This window comes from Chiloscyllium punctatum, chromosome 48, assembly GCF_047496795.1.
Source record: "Chiloscyllium punctatum isolate Juve2018m chromosome 48, sChiPun1.3, whole genome shotgun sequence".
Taxonomy (NCBI): Eukaryota; Metazoa; Chordata; class Chondrichthyes; order Orectolobiformes; family Hemiscylliidae; genus Chiloscyllium; species Chiloscyllium punctatum.
The window spans coordinates 17,114,846-17,138,756 of record NC_092786.1 but is presented as its reverse complement, the minus strand read 5'-3'; positions in this window follow the sequence as shown (position 1 = coordinate 17,138,756).

Sequence of the window (23,911 nt, the reverse complement as noted above, 5' to 3'; positions counted from 1 at the left end):
GAAAAGAAGAGAAAAGTATAGAAAAGAAGAGAAATGAGAAAAGAGAAAAGAAGAGAAAAGAGAAAAGAAGAGAAAAGGGAAACGAGAAAAGAAGAGAAAAGAAGTGAAAAGCAGAGAAAAGAGAAAAGAGAAGACAGGAAAGAAGAGAAAAGAAGAATAAAGAAGCGAAAAGAAAAGACAAAAGTGAAAAGAAGAGGAAAGAAGAGAGAAGAGAAAAGAAGGGAAAAGAAGTGAAATGAAGGAAGAAGAGAAAAGAAGAGAAAAGAGAAAAAAGGGAAAAGAAGAGAAAAGAAGAGAAAAGAGAAAAGAAGAGAAAAGAAGACATAAGAGACAAGAATAAAGAGAAAAGAAGAGAAATGAGGAAAGAAAAAGAGATAGGAGAAAAGAGAAAAGAAGATTAAAGAGAAAAGAGAAAAGAGTAAAGAAGAAATAGAAGAGAAAAGAAGAGAAAAAAAGGGAAAAGCAAAAAGAAGAGAAAAGAACAGAAAAGAAAAAAGAGAAAAGAGAAAACTAAAGAGAAAGAAGAGAAAAGAAGAGAACAGCAGAGAAATGAAGAGAAAAGAGAAAAGAGCAAAGAAGAGAACAGAAGAGAAAAGAGAAAAGAGAAAAGAGAAAAGAGAAAGGAAGATTAAAGAAGAGAAAAGAAAAGGGAAAAGCAAAAAGAAGAGAAAAGAACAGAAAAGAAAAAAGGGAAAAGAGCAAAGAAGAGAACAGAAGAGAAAAGAGAAAAGAAGAGAAAAGAGAAAAGAAGAGAAAAGGGAAACGAGAAAAGAAGTGAAAAGCAGAGAAAAGAGAAAAGAGAAAAGAGGAAAGAAGTGAAAAGAAGAATAAAGAAGAGAAAAGAAAAGACAAAAGAGAAAAGAAGAGGAAAGAAGAGAAAAGAGAAAAGAAGGGAAAAGAAGTGAAATGAAGGAAGAAGAGAAAAGAAGAGAAAAGAGAAAAAAGGGAAAAGAAGAGAAAAGAAGAGAAAAGAAGAGAAAAGAGAAAAGGAGAGAAAAGCGAAAAGAGAAAAGAGAAAAGAAGAGAAAAGAATACAAAAGAGAAAAGAAAAAAGAGAAAAGAAGAGAAAAGAAGAGAAAAGAGAAAAGGAGAGAAAAGAGAAAAGTGACAAGAGAAAAGAAGAGAAAAGAAGACAAAAGAGAAAAGAAAAAAGACAAAAGAAGAGAAATGAGGAAAGAAAAAGAGATAGGAGAAAAGAGAAAAGAAGATTAAAGAGAAAAGAGAAAAGAGTAAAGAAGAAAAGGAAGAGAAAAGAGAAAAGAGAAAAGAAGAGAAAAGGGAAAAGCAACAGGATGACAAAAGAACACAAAAGAAAAAAGAGAAAAGAGAAAAGAAAAGAGAAAGAAGAGAACAAAAGAGAAAAGCAGAGAAAAGAAGAGAAAAGAGCAAAGAAGAGAACAGAAGAGAAAAGAGAAAAGCAAAGAAATGAGGATAGAAAGAGAGATGGGAGAAAAGAAGATTAAAGAGAAAAGAGAAACGAGTAAAGAAGAAATAGAAGAGAAAAGAGAAAAGAGAAAAGAAGTGTAAAGGGAAAAGCAAAAAGATGAGAAAAGAACAGAAAAGAAAAAAGAAAAGAGAAAGAAAAGAGAAAGAAGAGAAAAAAAGAGAAAAGCAGAGAAAAGAAGAGAAAAGAGCAAAGAAGAGAACAGAAGAGAAAAGAGAAAAGAAAAGTATAGAAAAGAAGAGAAAAGAGAAAGAGAAAAGAAGAGAAAAGAGAAAAGAAGAGAAAAGGGAAACGAGAAAAGAAGAAAAAAAAGAAAAGCAGAGAAAAGAGAAAAGAGAAAAGAGGAAAGAAGAGAAAAGAAGAATAAAGAAGAGAAAAGAAAAGGGAAAAGCAAAAAGAAGAGAAAAGAAGAGAAAAGAAAAAAGAGAAAAGAGAAAAGAAAAGAGAAAGAAGAGAAAAGAAGAGAACAGCAGAGAAAAGAAGATATAAGAGAAAAGACAAAAGAAGAGTAAAAAAGAGAAAAGAGCAAAGAAGAGAACAGAAGAGAAAAGAGAAAAGAAGAGAAAAGTATAGAAAATAAGAGAAAAGAGAGAAGAGAAAAGAAGAGAAAAGTGAAAAGAAGAGAAACGGTAAAAGAGAAAAGAAGAGATAGGAAATGAAAAGCGGAGAAAAGAGAAAAGAGAAAAGAGGAAAGAAGAGAAAAGAAGAATAAAGAAGAGAAAAGAAAAGACAAAAGAGAAAAGAAGAGGAAAGAAGAGAAAAGAGAAAAAAAGGGAAAAGAAGTGAAATGAAGGAAGAAGAGAAAAGAAGAGAAAAGACGAGAAAAGAGAAAAGGAGAGAAAAGAGAAAAGAGAAAAGAGAAAAGAAGAGAAAAGAAGACAAAAGAGAAAAGAAGAAAGAGACAAGAAGAGAAATGAGGAAAGAAAAGAGATAGGAGAAAAGAAGATTAAAGAGAAAAGAGAAAAGAGTAAAGAAGAAATAGAAGAGAGAAGAAGAGAAAAGAAGAGAATAGATAAAAGGAGAGAAAAGAGAAAAGAAGACAAAAGAAGACAAAAGAGAAAGGAAAAAAAGAGAAAAGAAGAGAAATGATGAAAGAAAAAGAGATAGGAGAAAAGAGAAAAGGAGATTAAAAAGAAAAGAGATAAGAGTAAAGAAGAAATAGAAGAGAAAAGAAGAGAAAAGAGCAAAGAAGAGAACAGAAGAGAAAAGAGAAAAGAAGAGAAAAGTATAGAAAAGAAGAGAAATGAGAAAAGAGAAAAGAAGAGAAAAGAGAAAAGAAGAGAAAAGGGAAACGAGAAAAGAAGAGAAAAGAAGTGAAAAGCAGAGAAAAGAGAAAAGAGAAGACAGGAAAGAAGAGAAAAGAAGAATAAAGAAGCGAAAAGAAAAGACAAAAGTGAAAAGAAGAGGAAAGAAGAGAGAAGAGAAAAGAAGGGAAAAGAAGTGAAATGAAGGAAGAAGAGAAAAGAAGAGAAAAGAGAAAAGAGGAAAGAAGAGAAAAGAGAAAAGAAGGGAAAAGGCAAACGAGTAAAGAAGCGAAAAGAAGTGAAAAGCAGAGAAAAGAGAAATGAGAAAAGAGGAAAGATGAGAAAAGAAGAATAAAGAAGAGAAAAGAAAAGACAAAAGAGAAAAGAAGAGGAAAGAAGAGAAAAGAGAAAAAAAGGGAAAAGAAGTGAAATGAAGGAAGAAGAGAAAAGAAGAGAAAAGACGAGAAAAGAGAAAAGGAGAGAAAAGAAGACAAAAGAGAAAAGAAGAAGGAGACAAGAAGAGAAATGAGGATAGAAAAGAGATAGGAGAAAGGAAGATTAAAGAGAAAAGAGAAAAGAGTAAAGAAGAAATAGAAGAGAAAAGAGAAACGAAGAGAAAAGGGAAAAGAAGAGAAAAGAAGAGAAAAGAGAAAAAGAGAGAGAAAAGTGAAAAGAGAAAAGAGAAAAGAAGAGAAACGAAGACAAAAGAGAAAAGAAAAAAGAGAAAAGAAGAGAAATGAGGATAGAAAAGAGATAGGAGAAAAGAAGATTAAAGAGAAAAGAGAAAAGAGTAAAGAAGAAATAGAAGAGAAAAGAGAAACGAAGAGAAAAGGGAAAAGAAGAGAAAAGAAGAGAAAAGAAGAGAAAAGAGAAAAGGAGAGAAAAGTGAAAAGAGAAAAGAGAAAAGAAGAGAAACGAAGACAAAAGAGAAAAGAAAAAAGAGAAAAGAAGAGAAATGAGGAAAGAAAAAGAGATAGGAGAAAACAAGATTAAAGAGAAAAGAGAAAAGAGTAAAGAAGAAATAGAAGAGAAAAGAGAAAAGAGAAAAGAAGAGAAAAGGGAAAAGCAAAAAGAAGAGAAAAGAACAGAAAAGAAAAAAGAGAAAAGAGAAAAGAAAAGAGAAAGAAGAGAAAAAAGAGAAAAGCAGAGAAAAGAAGACAAAAGAGCAAAGAAGAGAACAGAAGAGAAAAGAGAAAAGAAGAGAAATGAGGAAAGAAAGAGAGATGGGAGAAAAGAAGATTGAAGAGAAAAGAGTAAAGAAGAAATAGAAGAGAAAAGAGAAAAGAGAAAAGAAGAGAAAAGGGAAAAGCAAAAAGAAGAGTAAAGAACAGAAAAGAAAAAAAGAGAAAAGAGAAAAGAAAAGAGCAAGAAGAGAAAGAAAGAGAAAAGAGAAAAGAAGAGAAATGAGGAAAGAAAGAGAGATGGGAGAAAAGAAGATTAAAGAGAAAAGAGAAAAGAGTAAAGAAGAAATAGAAGAGAAAAGAGAAAAGAGAAAAGAAGAGAAAAGGGAAAAGCAAAAGAAAAGAGAAAGAAGAGAAAAAAAGAGAAAAGCAGAGAAAAGAAGAGAAAAGAGCAAAGAAGAGAACAGAAGAGAAAAAAGAAAAGAAGAGAAAAGTATAGAAAAGAAGAGAAAAGAGAAAAGAGAAAAGAAGAGAAAAGAGAAAAGAAGAGAAAAAGGAAACGAGAAAAGAAGAGAAAAGAAGTGAAAAGCAGAGAAAAGAGAAAAGAGAAAAGAGGAAAGAGGAGAAAAGAAGAATAAAGAAGAGAAAAGAAAAGACAAAAGAGAAAAGAAGAGGAAAGTAGAGAAAAGAGAAAAGAAGGGAAAAGAAGTGAAATGAAGGAAGAAGAGAAAAGAAGAGAAAAGAGAAAAAAGGGAAAAGAAGAGAAAATAAGACAAAAGAGAAAAGAAGATAAAAGAGAAAAGAGATAAGAGCAAAGAAGAAATAGAAGAGAAAAGAAGAGAAAAGTGAAAAGCAAAAAGAAGAGAAAAGAACAGAAAAGAAAAAAGAGAAAAGAGAAAAGAAGAGAAAAGAGAAAAGACAAAAGAAGAGAAAAGAAGAGAAATGAGAAAAGAGAAAAGAAGAGAAAAGGGAAAAGCAAAAAGATGACAAAAGAAAAGAAAAGAAAAAAGAGAAAAGAGAAAAGAAATGAGAAAGAAGAGAAAAAAAGAGAAAAGCAGAGAAAAGGAGAGAAAAGAGCAAAGATGGGAACAGAAGAAAAAAGAAGAGAAAAGTATAGAAAAGAAGACAAAAGAAGAGAAAAGAGAAAAGAAGAGAAAAGGGAAACGAGAAAAGAAGAGAAAAGAAGTGAAAAGCAGAGAAAAGAGAAAAGAGAAAAGAGGAAAGAAGAGAAAAGAAGAATAAAGAAGAGAAAAGAAAAGACAAAAGAGAAAAGAAGAGGAAAGTAGAGAAAAGAGAAAAGAAGGGAAAAGAAGTGAAATGAAGGAAGAAGAGAAAAGAAGAGAAAAGAGAAAAAAGGGAAAAGAAGAGAAAAGAAGAGAAAAGAGAAAAGGAGAGAAAAGAGAAAAGGAGAGAAAAGAAGACAAAAGAAGACAAAAGAGAAAAGAAAAAAGAGAAAAGAAGAGAAATGAGGAAAGAAAAAGAGATAGGAGAAAAGAGAAAAGAAGATTAAAGAGAAAAGAGAAAAGAGTAAAGAAGACATAGAAGAGAAAAGAAGAGAAAACAAAAGGGAAAAGCAAAAAGAAGAGAAAAGAACAGAAAAGAAAAAAGAGAAAAGAGAAAACAAAAGAGAAAGAAGAGAAAAGAAGAGAACAGCAGAGAAAAGAAGATATAAGAGAAAAGACAAAAGAAGAGTAAAAAAGAGAAAAGAGCAAAGAAGAGAACAGAAGAGAAAAGAGAAAAGAAGAGAAAAGTATACAAAAGAAGAGAAAAGAGAAAAGAGAAAAGAAGAGAAAAGAGTAAAGAAGAGAAAAGAAGAGATAAGAAGGGAAAAGAGAAAAGAGAAAATGTGAAAAGAAGAGAGAAGAAGAGAAAAGAAGAGAAAAGTTAAAAGGAGAGAAAAGAGAAAAGAAGACAAAAGAAGACAAAAGAGAAAAGAAAAAAGAGAAAAGAAGAGAAATGATGAAAGAAAAAGAGATAGGAGAAAAGAGAAAAGAAGATAAAAGAGAAAAGAGATAAGAGCAAAGAAGAAATTGAAGAGAAAAGAAGAGAAAAGTGAAAAGCAAAAAGAAGAGAAAAGAACAGAAATGAAAAAAGGGAAAAGAGAAAAGAGAAAAGAAGTGAAAAGAGAAAAGACAAAAGAAGAGAAAAGAAGAGAAAAGTATAGAAAAGAGAGAAAAGTGAAAAGTGAAAAGAAGAGAACAGAAGAAAAAAGAGAAAAGGAGAGGAATGAGAAAAGAGAAAAGATGAAAAAAGAAGACAAAAGAGAAAAGAAAAAAGAGAAAAGAAGAGAAATGAGGAAAGAAAGAGAGATGGGAGAAAAGAAGATTAAAGAGAAAAGAGAAAAGATTAAAGAAGAAATAGAAGAGAAAAGAAGAGAAAAGGGAAAAGCAAAAAGAAGAGAGAAGAACAGAAAAGAAAAAAGAGAAAAGAGAAAAGAAAAGAGAAAGAAGAGAAAAAAGAGAAAAGCAGAGAAAAGAAGAGAAAAGAGCAAAGAAGAGAACAGAAGAGAAAAGAGAAAAGAAGAGAAAAGAGAAAAGAAGAGAAAAGGGAAACGAGACAAGAAGAGAAAAGAAGTGAAAAGTAGAGAAAAGAGAAAAGAGAAAAGAGGAAAGAAGAGAAAAGAAGAATAAAGAAGAGAAAAGAAAAGACAAAAGAGAAAAGAAGAGGAAAGAAGAGAAAAGAGAAAAGAAGGGAAAAGAAGTGAAATAAAGGAAGAAGAGAAAAGAAGAGAAAAGAGAAAAGGAGAGAAAAGAGAAAAGAAAAAAGAGACAAGAAGAGAAATGAGGAAAGAAAAGAGATAGGAGAAAGGAAGATTAAAGTGAAAAGAGAAAAGAGTAAAGAAGAAATAGAAGAGAAAAGAGAAAAGAGAAACGAAGAGAAAAGGGAAAAGCAAAAAGAAGAGTAAAGAACAGAAAAGAAAAAAGAGAAAAGAGCAAAGAAGAAATAGAAGAGAAAAGAGAAAAGAGAAAAGAAGAGAAAAGGGAAAAGCAAAAAGATGACAAAAGAACAGAAAAGAAAAAAGAGAAAAGAGAAAAGAAAAGAGAAAGAAGAGAAAAGAAGAGAAAAGCAGAGAAAAGAAGAGAAAAGAGCAAAGAAGAGAACAGAAGAGAAAAAAGAAAAGAAGAGAAAAGTATAGAAAAGAAGAGAAAAGAGAAAAGAGAAAAGAAGAGAAAAGAGAAAAGAAGAGAAAAGGGAAACGAGAAAAGAAGAGAAAAGAAGTGAAAAGCAGAGAAAAGAGAAAAGAGAAAAGAGGAAAGAAGAGAAAAGAAGAATAAAGAAGAGAAAAGAAAAGACAAAAGAGAAAAGAAGAGGAAAGTAGAGAAAAGAGAAAAGAAGGGAAAAGAAGTGAAATGAAGGAAGAAGAGAAAAGAAGAGAAAAGAGAAAAAAGGGAAAAGAAGAGAAAAGAAGAGAAAAGAGAAAAGAAGATAAAAGAGAAAAGAGATAAGAGCAAAGAAGAAATAGAAGAGAAAAGAAGAGAAAAGTGAAAAGCAAAAAGAAGAGAAAAGAACAGAAAAGAAAAAAGGGAAAAGAGAAAAGAGAAAAGAAGAGAAAAGAGAAAAGACAAAAGAAGAGAAAAGAAGAGAAATGAGAAAAGAGAAAAGAAGAGAAAAGGGAAAAGCAAAAAGATGACAAAAGAACAGAAAACAAAAAAGAGAAAAGAGAAAAGAAAAGAGAAAGAAGAGAAAAAAAGAGAAAAGCAGAGAAAAGAAGAGAAAAGAGCAAAGATGGGAACAGAAGAAAAAAGAGAAAAGAAGAGAAAAGTATAGAAAAGAAGAGAAAAGAGAAAAGAGAAAAGAAGAGAAAAGAGAAAAGAAGAGAAAAGGGAAACGAGAAAAGAAGAGAAAAGAAGTGAAAAGCAGAGAAAAGAGAAAAGAGAAGAGAGGAAAGAAGAGAAAAGAAGAATAAAGAAGAGAAAAGAAAAGACAAAAGAGAAAAGAAGAGGAAAGAAGAGAAAAGAGAAAAAAAGGGAAAAGAAGTGAAATGAAGGAAGAAGAGAAAAGAAGAGAAAAGACGAGAAAAGAGAAAAGGAGAGAAAAGAGAAAAGAGAAAAGAGAAAAGAAGAGAAAAGAAGACAAAAGAGAAAAGAAGAAAGAGACAAGAAGAGAAATGAGGAAAGAAAAGAGATAGGAGAAAAGAAGATTAAAGAGAAAAGAGAAAAGAGTAAAGAAGAAATAGAAGAGAGAAGAAGAGAAAAGAAGAGAATAGATAAAAGGAGAGAAAAGAGAAAAGAAGACAAAAGAAGACAAAAGAGAAAGGAAAAAAAGAGAAAAGAAGAGAAATGATGAAAGAAAAAGAGATAGGAGAAAAGAGAAAAGGAGATTAAAAAGAAAAGAGATAAGAGTAAAGAAGAAATAGAAGAGAAAAGAAGAGAAAAGAGCAAAGAAGAGAACAGAAGAGAAAAGAGAAAAGAAGAGAAAAGTATAGAAAAGAAGAGAAATGAGAAAAGAGAAAAGAAGAGAAAAGAGAAAAGAAGAGAAAAGGGAAACGAGAAAAGAAGAGAAAAGAAGTGAAAAGCAGAGAAAAGAGAAAAGAGAAGACAGGAAAGAAGAGAAAAGAAGAATAAAGAAGCGAAAAGAAAAGACAAAAGTGAAAAGAAGAGGAAAGAAGAGAGAAGAGAAAAGAAGGGAAAAGAAGTGAAATGAAGGAAGAAGAGAAAAGAAGAGAAAAGAGAAAAAAGGGAAAAGAAGAGAAAAGAAGAGAAAAGAGAAAAGAAGAGAAAAGAAGACATAAGAGACAAGAATAAAGAGAAAAGAAGAGAAATGAGGAAAGAAAAAGAGATAGGAGAAAAGAGAAAAGAAGATTAAAGAGAAAAGAGAAAAGAGTAAAGAAGAAATAGAAGAGAAAAGAAGAGAAAAAAAGGGAAAAGCAAAAAGAAGAGAAAAGAACAGAAAAGAAAAAAGAGAAAAGAGAAAACTAAAGAGAAAGAAGAGAAAAGAAGAGAACAGCAGAGAAATGAAGAGAAAAGAGAAAAGAGCAAAGAAGAGAACAGAAGAGAAAAGAGAAAAGAGAAAAGAGAAAAGAGAAAGGAAGATTAAAGAAGAGAAAAGAAAAGGGAAAAGCAAAAAGAAGAGAAAAGAACAGAAAAGAAAAAAGGGAAAAGAGCAAAGAAGAGAACAGAAGAGAAAAGAGAAAAGAAGAGAAAAGAGAAAAGAAGAGAAAAGGGAAACGAGAAAAGAAGTGAAAAGCAGAGAAAAGAGAAAAGAGAAAAGAGGAAAGAAGTGAAAAGAAGAATAAAGAAGAGAAAAGAAAAGACAAAAGAGAAAAGAAGAGGAAAGAAGAGAAAAGAGAAAAGAAGGGAAAAGAAGTGAAATGAAGGAAGAAGAGAAAAGAAGAGAAAAGAGAAAAAAGGGAAAAGAAGAGAAAAGAAGAGAAAAGAAGAGAAAAGAGAAAAGGAGAGAAAAGCGAAAAGAGAAAAGAGAAAAGAAGACAAAAGAGAAAAGAAAAAAGAGAAAAGAAGAGAAAAGAAGAGAAAAGAGAAAAGGAGAGAAAAGAGAAAAGAAGAGAAAAGAAGACATAAGAGACAAGAATAAAGAGAAAAGAAGAGAAATGAGGAAAGAAAAAGAGATAGGAGAAAAGAGAAAAGAAGATTAAAGAGAAAAGAGTAAAGAAGAAATAGAAGAGAAAAGAAGAGAAAAAAAGGGAAAAGCAAAAAGAAGAGAAAAGAACAGAAAAGAAAAAAGAGAAAAGAGAAAACTAAAGAGAAAGAAGAGAAAAGAAGAGAACAGCAGAGAAATGAAGAGAAAAGAGAAAAGAGCAAAGAAGAGAACAGAAGAGAAAAGAGAAAAGAGAAAAGAGAAAAGAGAAAGGAAGATTAAAAAAGAGAAAAGAAAAGGGAAAAGCAAAAAGAAGAGAAAAGAACAGAAAAGAAAAAAGGGAAAAGAGCAAAGAAGAGAACAGAAGAGAAAAGAGAAAAGAAGAGAAAAGAGAAAAGAAGAGAAAAGGGAAACGAGAAAAGAAGTGAAAAGCAGAGAAAAGAGAAAAGAGAAAAGAGGAAAGAAGTGAAAAGAAGAATAAAGAAGAGAAAAGAAAAGACAAAAGAGAAAAGAAGAGGAAAGAAGAGAAAAGAGAAAAGAAGGGAAAAGAAGTGAAATGAAGGAAGAAGAGAAAAGAAGAGAAAAGAGAAAAAAGGGAAAAGAAGAGAAAAGAAGAGAAAAGAAGAGAAAAGAGAAAAGGAGAGAAAAGCGAAAAGAGAAAAGAGAAAAGAAGAGAAAAGAAGACAAAAGAGAAAAGAAAAAAGAGAAAAGAAGAGAAAAGAAGAGAAAAGAGAAAAGGAGAGAAAAGAGAAAAGTGACAAGAGAAAAGAAGAGAAAAGAAGACAAAAGAGAAAAGAAAAAAGACAAAAGAAGAGAAATGAGGAAAGAAAAAGAGATAGGAGAAAAGAGAAAAGAAGATTAAAGAGAAAAGAGAAAAGAGTAAAGAAGAAAAGGAAGAGAAAAGAGAAAAGAGAAAAGAAGAGAAAAGGGAAAAGCAACAAGATGACAAAAGAACACAAAAGAAAAAAGAGAAAAGAGAAAAGAAAAGAGAAAGAAGAGAAAAAAAGAGAAAAGCAGAGAAAAGAAGAGAAAAGAAGTGAAATGAAGGAAGAAGAGAAAAGAAGAGAAAAGAGAAAAAAGGGAAAAGAAGAGAAAAGAAGAGAAAAGAAGAGAAAAGAGAAAAGGAGAGAAAAGCGAAAAGAGAAAAGAGAAAAGAAGAGAAAAGAAGACAAAAGAGAAAAGAAAAAAGAGAAAAGAAGAGAAAAGAAGAGAAAAGAGAAAAGGAGAGAAAAGAGAAAAGTGACAAGAGAAAAGAAGAGAAAAGAAGACAAAAGAGAAAAGAAAAAAGACAAAAGAAGAGAAATGAGGAAAGAAAAAGAGATAGGAGAAAAGAGAAAAGAAGATTAAAGAGAAAAGAGAAAAGAGTAAAGAAGAAAAGGAAGAGAAAAGAGAAAAGAGAAAAGAAGAGAAAAGGGAAAAGCAACAAGATGACAAAAGAACACAAAAGAAAAAAGAGAAAAGAGAAAAGAAAAGAGAAAGAAGAGAAAAAAAGAGAAAAGCAGAGAAAAGAAGAGAAAAGAGCAAAGAAGAGAACAGAAGAGAAAAGAGAAAAGAAAAGTATAGAAAAGAAGAGAAAAGAGAAAGAGAAAAGAAGAGAAAAGAGAAAAGAAGAGAAAAGGGAAACGAGAAAAGTAGAAAAAAAAGAAAAGCAGAGAAAAGAGAAAAGAGAAAAGAGGAAAGAAGAGAAAAGAAGAATAAAGAAGAGAAAAGAAAAGGGAAAAGCAAAAAGAAGAGAAAAGAAGAGAAAAGAAAAAAGAGAAAAGAGAAAAGAAAAGAGAAAGAAGAGAAAAGAAGAGAACAGCAGAGAAAAGAAGATATAAGAGAAAAGACAAAAGAAGAGTAAAAAAGAGAAAAGAGCAAAGAAGAGAACAGAAGAGAAAAGAGAAAAGAAGAGAAAAGTATAGAAAATAAGAGAAAAGAGAGAAGAGAAAAGAAGAGAAAAGTGAAAAGAAGAGAAAAGGGAAAAGAGAAAAGAAGAGATAGGAAATGAAAAGCAGAGAAAAGAGAAAAGAGAAAAGAGGAAAGAAGAGAAAAGAAGAATAAAGAAGAGAAAAGAAAAGACAAAAGAGAAAAGAAGAGGAAAGAAGAGAAAAGAGAAAAAAAGGGAAAAGAAGTGAAATGAAGGAAGAAGAGAAAAGAAGAGAAAAGACGAGAAAAGAGAAAAGGAGAGAAAAGAGAAAAGAGAAAAGAGAAAAGAAGAGAAAAGAAGACAAAAGAGAAAAGAAGAAAGAGACAAGAAGAGAAATGAGGAAAGAAAAGAGATAGGAGAAAAGAAGATTAAAGAGAAAAGAGAAAAGAGTAAAGAAGAAATAGAAGAGAGAAGAAGAGAAAAGAAGAGAATAGATAAAAGGAGAGAAAAGAGAAAAGAAGACAAAAGAAGACAAAAGAGAAAGGAAAAAAAGAGAAAAGAAGAGAAATGATGAAAGAAAAAGAGATAGGAGAAAAGAGAAAAGGAGATTAAAAAGAAAAGAGATAAGAGTAAAGAAGAAATAGAAGAGAAAAGAAGAGAAAAGAGCAAAGAAGAGAACAGAAGAGAAAAGAGAAAAGAAGAGAAAAGTATAGAAAAGAAGAGAAATGAGAAAAGAGAAAAGAAGAGAAAAGAGAAAAGAAGAGAAAAGGGAAACGAGAAAAGAAGAGAAAAGAAGTGAAAAGCAGAGAAAAGAGAAGACAGGAAAGAAGAGAAAAGAAGAATAAAGAAGCGAAAAGAAAAGACAAAAGTGAAAAGCAGAGGAAAGAAGAGAGAAGAGAAAAGAAGGGAAAAGAAGTGAAATGAAGGAAGAAGAGAAAAGAAGAGAAAAGAGAAAAGAGGAAAGAAGAGAAAAGAGAAAAGAAGAGAAAAGGGAATCGAGAAAAGAAGCGAAAAGAAGTGAAAAGCAGAGAAAAGAGAAATGAGAAAAGAGGAAAGATGAGAAAAGAAGAATAAAGAAGAGAAAAGAAAAGACAAAAGAGAAAAGAAGAGGAAAGAAGAGAAAAGAGAAAAAAAGGGAAAAGAAGTGAAATGAAGGAAGAAGAGAAAAGAAGAGAAAAGACGAGAAAAGAGAAAAGGAGAGAAAAGAAGACAAAAGAGAAAAGAAGAAGGAGACAAGAAGAGAAATGAGGATAGAAAAGAGATAGGAGAAAGGAAGATTAAAGAGAAAAGAGAAAAGAGTAAAGAAGAAATAGAAGAGAAAAGAGAAACGAAGAGAAAAGGGAAAAGAAGAGAAAAGAAGAGAAAAGAGAAAAAGAGAAAGAAGAGAAAAAAAGAGAAAAGAAGAGAAACGAAGACAAAAGAGAAAAGAAAAAAGAGAAAAGAAGAGAAATGAGGATAGAAAAGAGATAGGAGAAAAGAAGATTAAAGAGAAAAGAGAAAAGAGTAAAGAAGAAATAGAAGAGAAAAGAGAAACGAAGAGAAAAGGGAAAAGAAGAGAAAAGAAGAGAAAAGAAGAGAAAAGAGAAAAGGAGAGAAAAGTGAAAAGAGAAAAGAGAAAAGAAGAGAAACGAAGACAAAAGAGAAAAGAAAAAAGAGAAAAGAAGAGAAATGAGGAAAGAAAAAGAGATAGGAGAAAACAAGATTAAAGAGAAAAGAGAAAAGAGTAAAGAAGAAATAGAAGAGAAAAGAGAAAAGAGAAAAGAAGAGAAAAGGGAAAAGCAAAAAGAAGAGAAAAGAACAGAAAAGAAAAAAGAGAAAAGAGAAAAGAAAAGAGAAAGAAGAGAAAAAAGAGAAAAGCAGAGAAAAGAAGACAAAAGAGCAAAGAAGAGAACAGAAGAGAAAAGAGAAAAGAAGAGAAATGAGGAAAGAAAGAGAGATGGGAGAAAAGAAGATTGAAGAGAAAAGAGTAAAGAAGAAATAGAAGAGAAAAGAGAAAAGAGAAAAGAAGAGAAAAGGGAAAAGCAAAAAGAAGAGAAAAGAACAGAAAAGAAAAAAGAGAAAAGAGAAAAGAAAAGAGCAAGAAGAGAAAGAAAGAGAAAAGAGAAAAGAAGAGAAATGAGGAAAGAAAGAGAGATGGGAGAAAAGAAGATTAAAGAGAAAAGAGAAAAGAGTAAAGAAGAAATAGAAGAGAAAAGAGAAAAGAGAAAAGAAGAGAAAAGGGAAAAGCAAAAGAAAAGAGAAAGAAGAGAAAAGAGAAAAGAGAAAAGAAGAGAAAAGGGAAACGAGAAAAGAAGAGAAAAGAAGTGAAAAGCAGAGAAAAGAGAAAAGAGAAAAGAGGAAAGAGGAGAAAAGAAGAATAAAGAAGAGAAAAGAAAAGACAAAAGAGAAAAGAAGAGGAAAGTAGAGAAAAGAGAAAAGAAGGGAAAAGAAGTGAAATGAAGGAAGAAGAGAAAAGAGAAAAAAGGGAAAAGAAGAGAAAAGAAGACAAAAGAGAAAAGAAGATAAAAGAGAAAAGAGATAAGAGCAAAGAAGAGAAAAGAAGAATAAAGAAGAGAAAAGAAAAGACAAAAGAGAAAAGAAGAGGAAAGAAGAGAAAAGAGAAAAAAAGGGAAAAGAAGTGAAATGAAGGAAGAAGAGAAAAGAAGAGAAAAGACGAGAAAAGAGAAAAGGAGAGAAAAGAGAAAAGAGAAAAGAGAAAAGAAGAGAAAAGAAGACAAAAGAGAAAAGAAGAAAGAGACAAGAAGAGAAATGAGGAAAGAAAAGAGATAGGAGAAAAGAAGATTAAAGAGAAAAGAGAAAAGAGTAAAGAAGAAATAGAAGAGAGAAGAAGAGAAAAGAAGAGAATAGATAAAAGGAGAGAAAAGAGAAAAGAAGACAAAAGAAGACAAAAGAGAAAGGAAAAAAAGAGAAAAGAAGAGAAATGATGAAAGAAAAAGAGATAGGAGAAAAGAGAAAAGGAGATTAAAAAGAAAAGAGATAAGAGTAAAGAAGAAATAGAAGAGAAAAGAAGAGAAAAGAGCAAAGAAGAGAACAGAAGAGAAAAGAGAAAAGAAGAGAAAAGTATAGAAAAGAAGAGAAATGAGAAAAGAGAAAAGAAGAGAAAAGAGAAAAGAAGAGAAAAGGGAAACGAGAAAAGAAGAGAAAAGAAGTGAAAAGCAGAGAAAAGAGAAAAGAGAAGACAGGAAAGAAGAGAAAAGAAGAATAAAGAAGCGAAACGAAAAGACAAAAGTGAAAAGAAGAGGAAAGAAGAGAGAAGAGAAAAGAAGGGAAAAGAAGTGAAATGAAGGAAGAAGAGAAAAGAAGAGAAAAGAGAAAAAAGGGAAAAGAAGAGAAAAGAAGAGAAAAGAGAAAAGAAGAGAAAAGAAGACATAAGAGACAAGAATAAAGAGAAAAGAAGAGAAATGAGGAAAGAAAAAGAGATAGGAGAAAAGAGAAAAGAAGATTAAAGAGAAAAGAGTAAAGAAGAAATAGAAGAGAAAAGAAGAGAAAAAAAGGGAAAAGCAAAAAGAAGAGAAAAGAACAGAAAAGAAAAAAGAGAAAAGAGAAAACTAAAGAGAAAGAAGAGAAAAGAAGAGAACAGCAGAGAAATGAAGAGAAAAGAGAAAAGAGCAAAGAAGAGAACAGAAGAGAAAAGAGAAAAGAGAAAAGAGAAAAGAGAAAGGAAGATTAAAGAAGAGAAAAGAAAAGGGAAAAGCAAAAAGAAGAGAAAAGAACAGAAAAGAAAAAAGGGAAAAGAGCAAAGAAGAGAACAGAAGAGAAAAGAGAAAAGAAGAGAAAAGAGAAAAGAAGAGAAAAGGGAAACGAGAAAAGAAGTGAAAAGCAGAGAAAAGAGAAAAGAGAAAAGAGGAAAGAAGTGAAAAGAAGAATAAAGAAGAGAAAAGAAAAGACAAAAGAGAAAAGAAGAGGAAAGAAGAGAAAAGAGAAAAGAAGGGAAAAGAAGTGAAATGAAGGAAGAAGAGAAAAGAAGAGAAAAGAGAAAAAAGGGAAAAGAAGAGAAAAGAAGAGAAAAGAAGAGAAAAGAGAAAAGGAGAGAAAAGCGAAAAGAGAAAAGAGAAAAGAAGAGAAAAGAAGACAAAAGAGAAAAGAAAAAAGAGAAAAGAAGAGAAAAGAAGAGAAAAGAGAAAAGGAGAGAAAAGAGAAAAGTGACAAGAGAAAAGAAGAGAAAAGAAGACAAAAGAGAAAAGAAAAAAGACAAAAGAAGAGAAATGAGGAAAGAAAAAGAGATAGGAGAAAAGAGAAAAGAAGATTAAAGAGAAAAGAGAAAAGAGTAAAGAAGAAAAGGAAGAGAAAAGAGAAAAGAGAAAAGAAGAGAAAAGGGAAAAGCAACAAGATGACAAAAGAACACAAAAGAAAAAAGAGAAAAGAGAAAAGAAAAGAGAAAGAAGAGAAAAAAAGAGAAAAGCAGAGAAAAGAAGAGAAAAGAGCAAAGAAGAGAACAGAAGAGAAAAGAGAAAAGCAAAGAAATGAGGATAGAAAGAGAGATGGGAGAAAAGAAGATTAAAGAGAAAAGAGAAAAGGGAAAAGCAAAAGAAAAGAGAAAGAAGAGAAAAAAAGAGAAAAGCAGAGAAAAGAAGAGAAAAGAGCAAAGAAGAGAACAGAAGAGAAAAAAGAAAAGAAGAGAAAAGTATAGAAAAGAAGAGAAAAGAGAAAAGAGAAAAGAAGAGAAAAGAGAAAAGAAGAGAAAAGGGAAACGAGAAAAGAAGAGAAAAGAAGTGAAAAGCAGAGAAAAGAGAAAAGAGAAAAGAGGAAAGAGGAGAAAAGAAGAATAAAGAAGAGAAAAGAAAAGACAAAAGAGAAAAGAAGAGGAAAGTAGAGAAAAGAGAAAAGAAGGGAAAAGAAGTGAAATGAAGGAACAAGAGAAAAGAAGAGAAAAGAGAAAAAAGGGAAAAGAAGAGAAAAGAAGACAAAAGAGAAAAGAAGATAAAAGAGAAAAGAGATAAGAGCAAAGAAGAAATAGAAGAGAAAAGAAGAGAAAAGTGAAAAGCAAAAAGAAGAGAAAAGAACAGAAAAGAAAAAAGAGAAAAGAGAAAAGAAGAGAAAAGAGAAAAGACAAAAGAAGAGAAAAGAAGAGAAATGAGAAAAGAGAAAAGAAGAGAAAAGGGAAAAGCAAAAAGATGACAAAAGAAAAGAAAAGAAAAAAGAGAAAAGAGAAAAGAAATGAGAAAGAAGAGAAAAAAAGAGAAAAGCAGAGAAAAGGAGAGAAAAGAGCAAAGATGGGAACAGAAGAAAAAAGAGAAAAGAAGAGAAAAGTATAGAAAAGAAGACAAAAGAAGAGAAAAGAGAAAAGAAGAGAAAAGGGAAACGAGAAAAGAAGAGAAAAGAAGTGAAAAGCAGAGAAAAGAGAAAAGAGAAAAGAGGAAAGAAGAGAAAAGAAGAATAAAGAAGAGAAAAGAAAAGACAAAAGAGAAAAGAAGAGGAAAGTAGAGAAAAGAGAAAAGAAGGGAAAAGAAGTGAAATGAAGGAAGAAGAGAAAAGAAGAGAAAAGAGAAAAAAGGGAAAAGAAGAGAAAAGAAGAGAAAAGAAGAGAAAAGAGAAAAGGAGAGAAAAGAGAAAAGGAGAGAAAAGAGAAAAGAGAAAAGAAGACAAAAGAGAAAAGAAAAAAGAGAAAAGAAGAGAAATGAGGAAAGAAAAAGAGATAGGAGAAAAGAGAAAACAAGATTAAAGAGAAAAGAGAAAAGAGTAAAGAAGACATAGAAGAGAAAAGAAGAGAAAACAAAAGGGAAAAGCAAAAAGAAGAGAAAAGTACAGAAAAGAAAAAAGAGAAAAGAGAGAAGAGAAAGAAAAGAAGAGAAAAGAAGAGAAAAGAGAAAGGAAGAGAAAAGAGAAAAGAGAACAGAAAAGAGAAAGAAGAGAAAAGAAGAGAAAAGCAGAGAAAAGAAGAGAAAAGAGCAATGAGAAAAGAAGAGAAAGAAGAGAAAAGAGAAAAGAAGAGAAAAGAAGAGAAAAGAAGAGTGAAGTGAAGAGAGAAAAGAGAAAAGAAGACAAAACAAGACAAAAGAAGAAAAAAGAAGAGAAAAGAAGAGAAAATCGAAAAGAGAAAAGCGAAAAGACAAAAGAAGAGAATTAAGAAAAGAGAAAAGAAGAGAAAAGAGAAAAGAAAAGAGAAAAGAAGGGAAAAGAAGAGAAAAGAAGAGAGAAGAGAAGACAAAAGAGAAAAGAAGTGGAAAGAAGAGAAAAGAGAAAAGAAGAGAAAAGAAGAGAAGAGAAGAGAGAAGAGAAGAGAGAAAAGAGAAAAGAAGAGAAAAGAAGACAAAAGAAGAAAAAAGAAGAGAAAAGAAGAGAAAAGAGAAAAGAAAAGAGAAAAGAAGGGAAAAGAAGAGAAAAGAAAAGACAAAAGAGAAAAGAAGTGGAAAGAAGAGAAAAGAGAAAAGAAGAGAAAAGAAGAGAAAAGAAGAGAGAAGAGAAGAGAGAAAAGAGAAAAGAAGACAAAAGAAGACAAAAGAAGAAAAAAGAAGAGAAAAGAAGAGAAAAGAAGAGAAAATCGAAAAGAGAAAAGCGAAAAGACAAAAGAAGAGAATTAAGAAAAGAGAAAAGAAGAGAAGAGAGAATAGAAAAGAGAAAAGAAGGGAAAAGAAGAGAAAAGAAGAGAGAAGAGAAGACAAAAGAGAAAAGAAGTGGAAAGAAGAGAAAAGAGAAAAGAAGAGAAAAGAAGAGAAGAGAAGAGAGAAGAGAAGAGAGAAAAGAGAAAAGAAGAGAAAAGAAGACAAAAGAAGAAAAATCAAGAGAAAAGAAGAGAAAAGAGAAAAGAAGGGAAAAGAAGAGAAAAGAAAAGACAAAAGAGAAAAGAAGTGGAAAGAAGAGAAAAGAGAAAAGAAGAGAAAAGAAGAGAGAAGAGAAGAGAGAAAAGAGAAAAGAAGAGAAAAGAAGACAAAAGAAGAAAAAAGAAGAGAAAAGAAGAGAAAAGAAGAGAAAATCGAAAAGAGAAAAGCGAAAAGACAAAAGAAGAGAATTAAGAAAAGAGAAAAGAAGAGAAAAGAGAAAAGAAAAGAGAAAAGAAGGGAAAAGAAGAGAAAAGAAGAGAGAAGAGAAGACAAAAGAGAAAAGAAGTGGAAAGAAGAGAAAAGAGAAAAGATGAGAAAAGAAGAGAAGAGAAGAGAGAAGAGAAGAGAGAAAAGAGAAAAGAAGAGAAAAGAAGACAAAAGAAGAAAAAAGAAGAGAAAAGACGAGAAAATCGAAAAGAGAAAAGTGAAAAGACAAAAGAAGAGAATAAAGAAAAGAGAAAAGAAGGGAAAAGAAGAGAAAAGAAGAGAGAAGAGAAAAGAAGAGAAAATTGAAAAGAGAAAAGCGAAAAGATAAAAGAAGAGTAAAGAGAAAAGAAGAGAAAAGAGAGAAGAGAAATGAGAAAAGAAGAGAACAGATGAGAAAAGAGAACAGAAGAGAAAAGAAAAGAAGAGAAACGTGAAAAGAAGAGAAAAGAAGCGAAAAGAGACAAGAAATTAACGGGGATTTGAGAAAAGAAGAGAAAAGCAGAGAAAAGAAAAGAGAACAGAGAAAGAGGAAAGTAGAGAACAGATCAGAAAAGAGAAAAGAAGAGAAAAGTAAAGAAGAGAAACGTGAAAAGAAGAGAAAAGAAGCGAAAAGAGACAAGAAATTAAAGGGGAAATGAGAAAAGAAGAGAAAAGAAGTGTAAAGCAGAGAAAAGAGCAAAGAAAAAACAAGAAAAAAGAAGAAAAAAGATAAAAGAGAAAAGGGAAAAGAAGAGAAGAGAAAAGAGAAAAGAAGAGAAAAGAGAGAAGAGAAATGAGAAAAGAAGAGAAATGAAGAAAAAAGAGAAAAGAAGAGAAAAGAGAAAAGAAAAGAGAAAGAAGAGAAAAGAAGAGAAAAGCAGAGAAAAGAAGAGAAAAGAGAAATGAGAAAATAAGAGAAAAGTGTAAAGAAGAGAAAAGAAGACAAAAGAGAAAATTGAAAAGGGAAAAGAGAAAAGATGAGAAAAAAAATGAGAAAAGCGAAAAGAAGAGAAAAGAAGACAAACCAAGAGAAAAGAAGAGAAATGAGAAAAGAAGAGGAAAGAGAAAAGTGAAAGAGAAAAGAAGAGAACAGATGAGAAAAGAGAAAAGAAGAGAACAGAGAAGAGAGAAAAGAGAAAAGAAGACAAAAGAAGAAAAAAGCGAAAAGAAGAGGAAATCGAAAAGAGAAAAGCGAAAAGAGAAAAGAAGATAAAAGAGAAAGTAGGAAAGAGAAAAGAAGAGAAAAGGTGAGAAAAGAGAAAAGAAGAGAAAAGAGAAAGGAGAAAAGAAAAGAGAACGAAGAACGAAGGGTGTGGCTTTGCTTGTCAAAGATAGTATTACAGCGGTGGAAAGGAAGATGGATGAAGATTTGCCATCTGAGGTAGTTTGGGTTGAGGTTAGGAATAGGAGAGGTGAGGTCACCCTGTTAGGAGTCTTTTACAGGCCTCCTAATAGTCCTAGAATCGTTGAAGAAAGGATTGCGAAGATGATTCAGGAGAAGAGTGACAGTAATAGGGTGATTGTTATGGGAGACTTTAACTTTCCTGATATTGATTGGGAAAGCTATAGCTCAAGTTCGTTAGATGGGTCAGTGTTTGTGCAATGTGTGCAGGAGAGTTTCCTGACACAATATGTAGATAAGCCAACAAGAGGTGAGGCCATACTGGATTTGGTTCTGGGTAACGAACCAGGCCAGGTATTAGAACTAGAGGTAGGTGAGCACTTTGGGGACAGTGACCACAATTCGGTGATTTTTACTCTAGTGATGGAGAGGGATAAGTGTGTACTACAGGGCAAGAGTTATAGCTGGGGGCAGGGAAATTATGATGCTTTGAGGCATGACTTAGGATGTGTGGATTGGAAAAGTAGATTCCAAGGCAAGAGCGTAATTGATATGTGGAACTTGTTCAAGGAGCAACTATTGAGTGTCCTTGATAAGTACGTACCTATCAGGCAGGGAGGAAAGGGTCGTGTGAAGGAGCCGTGGTTTAATAAGGAGTTGGAATCCCTTGTTAAATGGAAGAGGGCGGCCTTTGTAAAGATGAGGCGTGAAGGTTCAATAGGGGCGATTGAGAGTTATAAGGTAGCCCGGAAGGACCTGAAGAGAGAGCTAAGAGCAGCAAGGAGGGGACATGAAAGGTCCTTAGTTGGTAGGATTAGGGAAAACCCTAAGGCTTTCTATAGGTATGTTAGGAATAAAAGAATGACTAGGGAAGGAATAGGTCCAATCAAGGATAGTAATGGGAAGTTGCGTTTGGAGGCTGAAGAGATTGGGGAGGCGCTGAATGAATACTTTTCGTCAGTATTCACTCAGGAACAGGACATTGTTGTCGATATGAATACTGAGGCACGAATAAGTAGAATGGATGGCTTTGAGATATGTAGAGAAGAGGTGTTGGAAATTCTGGCAAGGGTGAAAATAGATAAGTCCCCTGGGCCTGATTGCATTTATCCTAGGATTCTCTGGGAAGCAAGGGAGGAGATTGCAGAGCCATTGGCCTTGATTTTTGTGTCCTCTTTGTCTACAGGAGTAGTGCCAGAGGACTGGAGGCTAGCAAACGTGGTTCCCTTGTTCAAGAAGGGGAGTAGGGATAATCCTAGTAACTATAGGCCAGTGAGTCTCACTTCTGTTGTGGGCAAAGTCTTAGAGAGAATTATAAGGGATAGGATTTATGCACATCTGGATAAGAATGATGTGATCAAGGATAGTCAGCATGGTTTTGTGAAGGGCAGGTCGTGCCTCACAAACCTTATTGAATTCTTTGAGAAGGTGACGAAGGAGGTAGATGAGGGGAAAGCGGTAGATGTAGTATATATGGATTTTAGTAAGGCGTTTGATAAGGTCCCCCATGGTAGGCTACTGCAGAAAATACAGAGATATGGCATTGAGGGTGAGTTGGAGGTTTGGATTAGGAATTGGCTCTCTGGAAGAAGACAGAGGGTAGTAGTTGATGGCAAAGATTCATCTTGGAGTGCCGTCACTAGTGGTGTTCCGCAAGGATCTGTTTTGGGACCATTGCTGTTTGTCATTTTTATAAATGACCTGGAGGAAGGGTTAGAAGGTTGGGTGAGCAAGTTTGCGGATGATACGAAAGTCGGAGGAGTTGTAGACAGTGAGGAAGGATATGGCAGGTTACAGCGGGATATAGAGAAGCTGCAGAGCTGGGCAGAAAGGTGGCAAATGGAGTTCAATGTAGCTAAGTGTGAAGTGATTCACTTTGGTAAGAGTAATAAAAAGATGGATTACTGGGCTAATGGTAGACTACTTGGTAGTGTGGAAGAGCAGAGGGATCTTGGTGTCCATGTACACAGATCTCTGAAAGTTGCCACCCAGGTAAATAGTGCAGTGAAGAAGGCATATGGCGTACTGGCTTTTATTGGTAGAGGAATTGAGTTCCGGAGTCCTGAGGTCATGCTGCAGTTGTATAAGACTCTGGTGCGGCCGCTTCTGGAATATTGTGTGCAGTTTTGGTCGCCATACTATAGGAAGGATGTGGAGGCACTGGAACGGGTGCAGAGGAAGTTTACCAGGATGTTGCCTGGCATGGTAGGAAGATCCTATGAGGAAAGGCTGAGGCACTTGGGGTTGTTTTCTTTGGAGAAAAGAAGGTTTAGGGGTGATTTGATAGAGGTGTACAAGATGATTAGGGGGTTAGATAGGGTTGACAGTGAGAACCTTTTTCCGCGTATGGAGTCAGCTATTACAAGGGGGCATAGCTTTAAATTAAGGGGGGGTAGATATAGGACTGATGTTAGGGGTAGGTTCTTCACTCAGCGAGTCGTAAGATCATGGAATGCCCTGCCAGTAGCAGTAGTGGACTCTCCCTCTTTATGGGTATTTAAGCGGGCATTGGATAGGTATATGGAGGATAGTGGGTTAGTGCAGGTTAGGTGGGCTTTGATCGGCGCAACATCGAGGGCCGAAGGGCCTGTACTGCGCTGTATTGTTCTATGTTCTATGTTCTATGAAGACAAAAGAAGAGAAAAGCAGAGAAAAGAAGAGAAAAGAGAAATGAGTAAAGAAGAGAAAATATGAGAAAACAAGACAAAAGATAAAATTGAAAAGGGAAAAGAGAAAAGAAGAGAAAATCGAAAAGAGAAAAGCGAAAAGAGAAAAGAAGAGAAAAGAGAGAAGGGAAATGAGATAAGAAGAACAAAGAACAAAAAAGAGAAAAGAGAAAAGAAGAGAAAAGCAGAGAAAAGAAGAGAAAAGAGAAAAGACAAAAGAAGAGAAAAGAACAGAAATGAGAAAAAAGAAAAGAAGAGAACAGAAGAGAAAAGAGAAAACAAGAGAAAAGTATAGAAAAGAGAGAAAAGTTAAAAGTGAAATGAAGAGAACAGAAGAGAAAAGAGAAAAGGAGAGAAATGAGAAAAGAGAAAAGATGAGAAAAGAAGACAACAGCAAAAAGAAAAAAGGAGAAAATAAGAGAAATGAGGAAAGAAAAAGAGATGGGAGAAAAGAAGATTAAAGAGAAAAGAGAAAAGAGTAACGAAGACATAGAAGAGAAAAGACAAAAGAAGAGACAAGGGAAAAGCAAAAAGAAGAGAAAAGAACAGAAAAGAAAAAAGAGAAAAGAGAAAAGGGAAAACAAGAAAGAAGAGAAAAGAAGAAAGAAGAAGAGGAAAGAAAAGACAAAAGAGAAAAGGAGAGGAAAGAAGAGAAAAGAAGGGAAAAGAAGTGAAAAGAAGGGAGAAGAGAAAAGAAGAGAAAAGAAAAGAGCAAAGAAGAGAAAAGAGAAAAAAGGGAAAAGAAGAGAACAGAAGAGAGAAGAGAAAAGAAGAGAACAGAGAAGAGAGAAAAGAGAAAAGAAGACAAAAGAAGACAAAAGAAGAAAAAAGTGAAAAGAAGAGAAAAGAGAAGAGAGAAAAGAGATAAGAAGACAAAAGAAGACAAAAGAAGAAAAAAGCGAAAAGAAGAGAAAATCGAAAAGAGAGAAGTGAAAAGAGAAAAGAAGATAAAAGAGAAAGGAGGAAAGAAAAAAGAAGAGAAAAGGTGAGAAAAGAGAAAAGAAGAGAAAAGAGAAAGGAGAAAAGAAAAGAGAACGAAGACAAAAGAAGAGAAAAGCAGAGACCAGAAGAGAAATGAGTAAAGAAGAGAAAATATGAGAAAACAAGACAAAAGAGAAAATTGAAAAGGGAAAAGAGAAAAGAAGAGAAAATCGAAAAGAGAAAAGTGAAAAGAGAAAAGAAGAGAAAAGAGAGAAGAGAAATGAGATAAGAAGAACAAAGAACAAAAAAGAGAAAAGAGAAAAGAAGAGAAAAGCAGAGAAAAGAAGAGAAAAGAGAAAAGACAAAAGAAGAGAAAAGAACAGAAATGAGAAAAGAGAACAGAAGAGAACAGAAGACAAAAGAGAAAACAAGAAAAAAGTATAGAAAAGAGAGAAAAGTGAAAAGTGAAATGAAGAGAACAGAAGAGAAAAGAGAAAAGGAGAGAAATGAGAAAAGAGAAAAGAAGAGAAAAGAAGACAAAAGAGAAAAGAAAAAAGAGAAAAGAAGAGAAATGAGGAAAGAAAAAGAGATGGGAGGAAAGAAGATTAAAGAGAAAAGAGAAAAGAGTAAAGAAGAAATAGAAGAGAAAAGAGAAAAGAGAAGAGAAGAGAAAAGGGAAAAGCAAAAAGAAGAGAAAAGAACAGAAAAGAAAAAAGAGAAAAGAGAAAAGAAAAGAGAAAGAAGAGAAAAGAAGAGAACAGCAGAGAAAAGAAGAGAAAAGAGCAAAGAAGAGAACAGAAGAGAAAAGAGGAAAGAAGAGAAATGTATAGAAAAGAAGAGAA